General features: G+C 38.2%; 1 long non-coding RNA gene across 1 annotated transcript; it reads left to right on the top strand.

Moving 5' to 3' along the window:
* The first annotated feature begins 438 nt into the window (after positions 1–438).
* Positions 439–6028, top strand: LOC140345016 (uncharacterized). The gene is made up of 2 exons (XR_011923729.1): positions 439–551; positions 5576–6028. It is a non-coding gene; the product is annotated as an uncharacterized lncRNA (long non-coding RNA).
* Positions 6029–8794: the final 2766 nt, after the last annotated feature.

An 8794-nucleotide genomic window follows, 5' to 3' on the forward strand; every position in this document is an offset into this window, starting at 1 on the left:
TCACAGCTGATTGGAAGCACTCGCGTGCCTCCAACAGGCTGTGACTGCAGGTTCCCATGCTCCCCGGGGTGTACTTATCAACCCAGTGACTCTGAGAACCTGCACCCTGGACTTCAATTAAATTCGGGAAATCGGTTCACCGAAATTTCTCTGACCCATCGGAAGTTCGGGAAAATTTGCGCAAGAATGTCAGGGGCATTTCCGCTCATCCCTACTTAAAACCCTCTTGCCAAACTAATTAAGACATTGGTGGGGACTCCCATTGGCTGACAAGGGTCTGGGGTCCTTGTGAAGTGCCACACTTTGCACCTCCCTTTGCATATAAAAACAACATGGCATTTACGGTAATAAACAAAACCTGGACAGGATGACTTTTCGAAGTAATGTATGCTATTTTTTGTGTGTTTGTATGTCCTTACATGATACTATTGTTCTTTAAACCTATATTAAAGCAGTATTTTTTCTTTGTCAGATTGGCTGATCGTGTGTGTATCCCTGGTGTGTTTGAGTTTGATCTTCTCAGTCTGCATCGCACTCAATGCCCGAAGAATGTAAGTAATATCTCTTTATATCAAAATGGGATCAACAAGGTGTTCTTCTCTCAATGGAGGCTGGAGATAGAGAGTTTTACCCATTTACATTATTTTATATACATTTTAATAGAGAACATTTAGAACTGTGACTGGTAGAAGCAAAGTTGGGATGCCTGGCAGGGAGAGTTTAGCAAGCTTTGTGGTTATGGCCAAATCCACCACCAGATGAAGCTTTGCCAACATTTGCACACACCTTCCTGCCTCATGGTCATTCCAATTAGCCACTGACAACCAAATATAATGTTGGGCTAATAGAAATGTGTAGAAGTGGATGGTAGTGTCAGATAATTGCCTGGTATGGGGGTGGTTTTGGAGGCTACTGCAGGCACACGTGTCTGCGTGTCTGGACTTTATACTAGTAGCATTATTTTTTCATGACAAGGTGTTGTGTTGTGACGAGCACATGACAATGCATGTTACCTGCATTGGTGCAATAGCATACTATTTATTCATCCCAATACCTCTTGGGATATTTAAAGATGGACAAAATGGGAATGTGCATTGCATAAATTGTACATGGTGTGTTAGGCAGCCAGGTAAAATGGGCTAAGGCACTGAACTGGTGTGTATAGACCTTTGAAGGTAACATGCCCTGGAAGTGACTTTAGGGCTGCCATTGCTGACCTCCTTTTCTGCAATGGTTTCCCGGGTAGCTCTGGCTTCAAAGTTTTTGGAGTTACTGGCCTGGAACAATAAGGAAACTAGGTTAGCCAGAACTCTGCATGTTTCTGTTGGTGTTTAGAATGATTTTATCAGATTAGCATGACAACCATGCAGCTATGAATATCAGAAAAGTTTAGCAGAGCAGCAACTGTTTTCTCTCCGAACCAACTTTCTTTAGGCAGAAAAAGCTATGAATGAAATCACTGGTGAAGGTTTTGTCCTTCTCAAAAATGCAGACTAGAAGGTAGCCAATTCCAGATGGACTTCAAGAAAACCATTTTTTTTTTACATATGCTATCAATATTTACTAAAGCCATGGATACAAGTAGAATGATAAAAAAAAGAACTATAGTTCAGACTGTGATCCATGCTTTCTATAGCTGGAATGTGTACAGTGCACATTTCATGCTCCTGATTAGAAACATTCCTCCTGTTCTCTAAGAATGAATGGCCGTATTCCCTAGAGGCCTTTAATCTGATTTTCAGGACACTGCCAGTACAGCTCCTGAATTGTCTGTGACTCAGGATATCCATGTAACTGCAAAGTCATTGTATTAAGATATCATTAACACCTATGCATGCTAAACAAGCTTTTTATATTAACCTTTGTAAAAAAAAAAACGGTGGGGTTGATTTAATAAAGGAGTAGAGAATGTTCGGTGAATTTTCACTTTCAGTTTTAGCAAATTAGGTAAGACAAATGAAAATACTTTAGTTTTCAATTAATACCCAATCATGTGCAATAAAATTTCAAAAACAGAATTTTCTTTTGCATATGATTGGCTGATTGAAGTCAGCACACTAGTGATGGAAGAACTTTACTGGGTTTGGTTCTGTTCAGGGCCTGAAAGCATCCTTGAAGTTCACCAAACCAGCTGGCTATAGGAACCCAATGGTAAGGTGATAAAAGGGGAGCCATTCCTAACTACCACTGGCAATCAGAAACGGACGAGCCCCCTGACCACCACCGCATACAGTTTTTTTTGGCAGAGTAAACAACTGGCTGGAAATCAGTTATTACCATGTCAACTGGTTTTCTTTTTCTTGGTGAGCTGTGAACACTTAAGGCTCTATTTATAAAACAGGGAATCTAACATTCCCTCAAACATTCCCTGGTGGGAATCAATTACTACCATTGAAACCCAACAAATGCTTGCTTCCCTGTTTTATAATTATAGCCCTATAAAGCCCACTGCAAACAAAATATCCAGCCAAATAGAACTTCGTCCAGAAACTGGAACCTCATCCACTTCACTAATCTGGGAAATGTTTCTGTTTGCAAAGTATGTTTTGATTTAGGTAAATTTGTGCAGACTTCAATTGTTTAGTCATGTTCAAGCAAATATTCTTTATTTTGGCTTCACATAATTGGGTATTTTTGCAAGTGAACTTTCACTTCATTTCACCTTCTTTATTAACTTTTTTTCTCTCTACAATCTTCTAACTCTTTCTCTAGGCCTGAGCTCAAACATATACAAGATTAAACACATCATGGATACAAGTCAACAAATCAGTTATGTTTTTAAAAAAACATGGCAATGACTAGGGTTTAGTTCAGCTGCTATAATTCAATTCTAAACCCATATCATGACAACTATGAAGGCATTCACCGAATCTTTAGACCGTATTTTGAACAAGGTCTATAATAGCATGTAACGGGGAGGGTAGGGGAATGATGTTGGGTTTCCAAGCTTGCTATATCCCCTGAGGAAGCATCTCTGCGAAATGTGCTTGGATAATAGGATTTTTCCCCTCCAAATACTCAGTACATCGCCTGCTAGGTCTTTCATACTGAAATATTAATGCACTTGTGACTATAAAAACCAGATAGTTGGTTATTTGTTAGCAACAGATTTCAACAAAGAAATCAATGTTGTTAAAAAATTCTTGTTCACGCTGATTACAAACAAAAAAAATCTTTCTCCTCTGACACCAACAAAACCCTCTCTCGGTTTATTGGTTCTCTGCTCCATACTATAATAGCATGTGCTGGATTTGTGACAAATGGTCCCCATCTCAAGTCTCAGATCTCCATGAACTTTCTCATTTTTACCTACCGCTCTATTCTCCAAACCCCAATAATTCTCCTTGGCTCTTCTCAGACCTGTTAGGTTGTCAGCCTGTCCACCTAAATTGCAAAATGAAGAGTAAGCAAGCTGATAGTTTCCCTGATAAAACAATAACATAAATTTGTATGGACAAGCCAGAAAGAATTGTTAGAATTTATCAAAGAACTGGTGTACATAGTGGTTTGATCCTTTTATAAATGTCCAAAATTATAAGCATTTATAAGATATAGGACCCTTAGGAATGTGGCGACTTTCCATTACATGATCCTGCAAACAATCTAGCAAACTCTGTTTATTAGGAAGAGAATAACACGCATCTTTGGTATGCTGTAACATGTAAAACCACCAAGAATTCTTTTCAGCTGCACATATGTGTTTTATTTTGCCGTGAGATGGCATGCAGTTAAAACGCTTTGTTAAAATGAAATAGAAAGCAGCAATTGTCCCAGCTGTCTTCAGTTAAAGACTTTTGTATATTTTCTTTTTTTTTCATTCTAAGCGTAAAAGATGATCTACATGAAGACATATTAGGATGATGACAGTGAAAACGGTTCTATAGCATTAGTTGGAAGGCACAGTTGCTAAGTTGTGTTTGAAAAAAAATCAAATTTTTAAATGTTTATTTCCTGTATAAGCAGTTATGAAGATTATTATATAAAAGACTTGTGATAAACCTGAGCAATTCTAACTAAGCAGAGGATATCAAGTTACAAAATAGGTTTAGTTGATATTCTTGCTTCCTCGGGGGAGATGCTACATGCAACATTTTACCAAAGCCCACCCATGAGAAATGAATAAAGGGAAGAAGTGAGGGGTTTAGTACCATCCCATGTAAAATGTTTAAATTCTGGCCCTAGGAACTAGCACAGAGGTAGGCGGCCAAGTTGCTGCCATAGTGCATGAGAACCTTTGTTCCTGTTGTCAATTTGAGATTGGTCTCAAGATGTAAGCTTTCAGGGAAACTTGATTTCTTTATACAATTGTACAAAGGCTGAAGAAAGAACTATCATAATCCTTAAAGCTTGCACCTTACCCTAAATTACCTAATAAAGGAAATCAGTTCATCTCCAAACTTTCTGCATTATTTGACACTAACAAGGTACAACACTCTACTAAATTATATAAATCTAAAATAATCTATAGATCCAGAAATGTGAACACGCAACACTTGATTTTTCCTATTAACGTTGACTTTATCATCATATACTTGTCTTTTCATAATATGTTCAGAATATTTTAGATTTGTGATGCGCTTACTTTTACTAAATATTTGCATGTGGAAGAGAACTGTTCCCATCAGTCTCCACCCCAGAGGAGCCTATGCTAATTTTGTGCTGCTTTATGCTAATGTCATTAGAGACGTAAGCACAAAGTGTGGTTTAGGTATTTTAGCTAAGCAACCTGGTGCTAAGGTTTTTTTTTTCCATTCCTGTTCTCCTTCCCCACCCTGAAACCTTATTCATCTTCTAAAGTATTTAAAGGTTTTAGCTGTGCCTGTTCTTATTCCTTATCCCTCTGGGCAGTACATAAAAAGTTATTCCAATTTCTCCAGATATCTTTTATCCCTTATTCCTTGCATAATTTTTGTTAACTATCTATGAATTTGTTCAGGTTTATCTTTAGTGGACAGCTGACCACAGATGTGGCAAGATAGATATTGCATGAATATGAGACACAAAATATTGTTTTCACTACACACTTTAAAGAACAATCTCCTTTAATCAGGCTTCTGCAGGGTGAAGCTATGACCAATATTTCTATTGTTTGCAAACTCTAGAGACATCATTTTCTGATAATGGGATGGCAAACAACACCCTCATGACTGTTAGCTCACGCCACAGAATGTCCCTAATTTACAAAGAGTCTCAAACATAAGCAGTGACTTTGAGCAAATTGTATGCACAAACACCCTTTACATTATTAGATGATTCACGTTTTTGTTTGGAGCATTTGGAAAGCAATTACAGGACCCGTTCCAAGAGTCAGTTTCCAGTTATAAAAGCTTGCTTTTGATTGAAGATGTTGTTTATGCTTCCATTGGCTTCTTTAGATGCCTTTTTACTAAGACCAGGTTGCAAAATTTGAAACAGGGTTCCGTCAATTGGAATGGTTACCATATAACTGAATTTAAACAAAAGAAGTCTGAAAATACATATTAACACTCTATGAAACCTCATTGTCCATTTTTGTTGACACAGATTATATTTGGCATATCCAAACCACTGACTTGTGAATTTTTCTTTAACTTAGATGTGGCCAGAAAAAGAAATTGGTGATTAATGGCAACAAGGGAAATCCGGAGGATGGAGTTATAATGGAGCAGAATGGAGACACAGTTAAATCTCAGGAGATGGTACAGCTAGTATCTAAAGAACACACCGGTGAATTAGGAGACCAGGATGAGCCTCTTAACCAAGACGAACTTCGTAATGAAAAGAACGTGGACATGAAAATTGGAGTCTAGAGTATTGTTTTACTGCAAGGGGATCTCTGTTGGGAATCAATGAACTGGGACTGAAATTTAAAAGTGTAAAGAGCCACTGACTCTATAATAGGATCCTGTGTTGTTTATTTTGCTACTTTGCAAATCAAGCCAAAAATAGTTGGCTCATTCATTGTGTGCAGATCCATACCTCTTGACACACACATGAACAGAGATTCAAGGTGGTATGAGGAAAGTAAAGGGCAGGTAAACAAAGAAAAGCCAGAGATGTGCAAACTAATTTAATAGTACTTATCAAAAAATGCAAGGTCATCAATGAACCTTTTATTCTGGACCAAACTCACTGGTGGGGCTAACTGAATATTTTTTTGGATCACAATAAAATACTATAGGCTGCAGAGAAAAATGTTTAAAATAAAGCTACATCTGAAGGTACTTTGTAAATAGACGCATATGACCCATATTTATAAATATGTTTGCTATTTCACGTAGAATGTGCTTGTCTAGGTTGTATGTTATTTGGTCATGGGGGGTGGGGGGCAACGTAAAAGTACCATCTAGGACTTTTTTAATTCAAACTCATGTAAATTTGCGATTGTCTTTAAAATTAGAGTAATAAAGTAAAACAAGAAATAAAACTTAGAATTTGTTAAAAATTTGAGGTTAGGTAGACATGGCAACACTAAACAATCATGTAGACTTCAAATATATGGGAGTTATAGACTGTGTAATTATGGTAGTTGACTTCATATAGATGAATCTACGAATTCCGAGATCCAGTCCACAGTACATGGGAATTTGTAATAAAAAACAAAATCCAAGGAGGCCAGCTGAGTCTTGCAGAACACACTAACATGGGATTTGAAATTGATGTTTGACTCCATTGGTGTATACTAAAGAAAAAGAATTAGATTAGCTTTTTAGTAGACTGCCCTAATGTATTTGGTATTGTTATATATTGAATTTTTGGAAGAAGATAGTGATGTTTATTAGTATTGGTGTATATGAAGGTTCAGCGTGAGTAGTAATCTTAGATACACTTTCCGTCGACTGAAATTGTCTTTTGTTGTAAAGGCTTTATGCATAAAAGTTTAATGCTAGGCTACCATCTAGGTAGACATGGTGTATTTTGGGACACTGAGGCTGGGCAACTATGGTATGTCGATGTCACAGAAAGTAGACCTGGCTTACATGGTAGTTGAAGGCTTAAATATCATGTTATGTACATATGGCTTAAATGGAAGTCCAAGGCTAGATAGTCATGTTAGGTAGACTTGGTTTACATTGTAGATCAGGGATGAAGAGTCATGTTAGGTAGTTTTGGCTTTAATGGAAGTCCAAGACTAGATAGTCACATTAGGTAAACTTGGCTTACATGGTAGGCCAGGCATGGAGAGTAATGTTATGTTAGGTAGAATTGGCCTACATGGGTGTCCAAAGAAAGGCCATCAAGATAGTAAAAGTGTTTAAGGTGGATAGTCATGTAAAATAGGCCTAGCTTATACTGGTGTCCAGTAGTCATACTAGACAAAATATTGTCTACATGGGACTCCATGGCTGGAAATCTATAGAGGAATTGAGGCTGAGGAGCATTATCAGCATTCAGTACCTTGGTATTTTTTAAACACATCTTAAAAGTACAACAAAGTAAACTAGAAATCATCAATTTTTTGGTTCGACATGGAATGCCTAAAACCTGTGTTGGGTTTTATTTTTTTGTTTTTTTGCTTTCCATGTTCTATTGGGGAAATGCTTCTTCACCTTCCTATTCAAGATAAATAAGTAAGAGAAACCTTCTTTTAGACAGAGAACTACAATTATGTCATTCTGCCCTTTTCCTTTGCACCTTGTCTATAACTGACATGACCCTTGGGGCATATTATCATGTGGGCTTGGCTCACAGTACATCAGGACTGAGTGGCGATAATACATAAGTAGGCAAGGACTGTTCATTTCTGAAACTTTTCCAGCCCCCCCACCACCACAAAACAAGAAGCAGTAGCAGCCATGACATCACCAGACCAGCTTAAATGTTGCTAGAAAAAAGTGAAAAAAAACAAACTTCCTTTGCATATGGACAATTCCAGAGATATGATTCACAGGCTTTAGGTCTTTAGGTCCACATTGTATTCTCTACTGCTACCAATTTCATTTCTGTCACTCAATGGGCTCATCCAGCACTGACTCCTCAGATTTCTATTAATGGTGGTGGTTTATTATTCCCACTCCAACTAAATATTCACTTATACATACAGTGGGAGATGTAGCCAACAGTGGACCCTTGAGCAGAACTGGCTTGAAACTAGGGATGAATGAGCGAAATTTTTAATTTTTATCTTGCGGTGAAGAAAATGTAAGCGAGAATGGCTTGTGATTGGCCACAAGGTCGTGTTCTTGCCGAACTCAGATGAACTCTCAATGAAGAAACTCCAATGAGAGTCAATGAGAGCCAATCAGCTGTAACCACAAGTTCCAAGGCTCCCAGGCTGTACTTATCAGCCCGGTGACCATAGGAACTGAACTCAGATGAAGAAGAACTCAGATGAAGAAGAAACTCCATTGAGATTTCATCTGGAATTCTCCTGCAGTCACAGCTGATTGGAAGCACTCGCGTGCCTCCAACAGGCTGTGACTGCAGGTTCCCATGCTCCCCGGGGTGTACTTATCAACCCAGTGACTCTGAGAACCTGCACCCTGGACTTCAATTAAATTCGGGAAATCGGTTCACCGAAATTTCTCTGACCCATCGGAAGTTCGGGAAAATTTGCGCAAGAATGTCAGGGGCATTTCCGCTCATCCCTACTTAAAACCCTCTTGCCAAACTAATTAAGACATTGGTGGGGACTCCCATTGGCTGACAAGGGTCTGGGGTCCTTGTGTAGTGCCACACTTTGCACCTCCCTTTGCATATAAAAACAACATGGCATTTACGGTAATAAACAAAACCTGGACAGGATGACTTTTCGAAGTAATGTATGCTATTTTTTGTGTGTTTGTATGTCCTTACATGATACTATTGTTCTTTA

Source organism: Pyxicephalus adspersus, unplaced genomic scaffold (genome assembly GCF_032062135.1).
Source record: "Pyxicephalus adspersus unplaced genomic scaffold, UCB_Pads_2.0 Sca343, whole genome shotgun sequence".
Classification (NCBI taxonomy): Eukaryota; Metazoa; Chordata; class Amphibia; order Anura; family Pyxicephalidae; genus Pyxicephalus; species Pyxicephalus adspersus.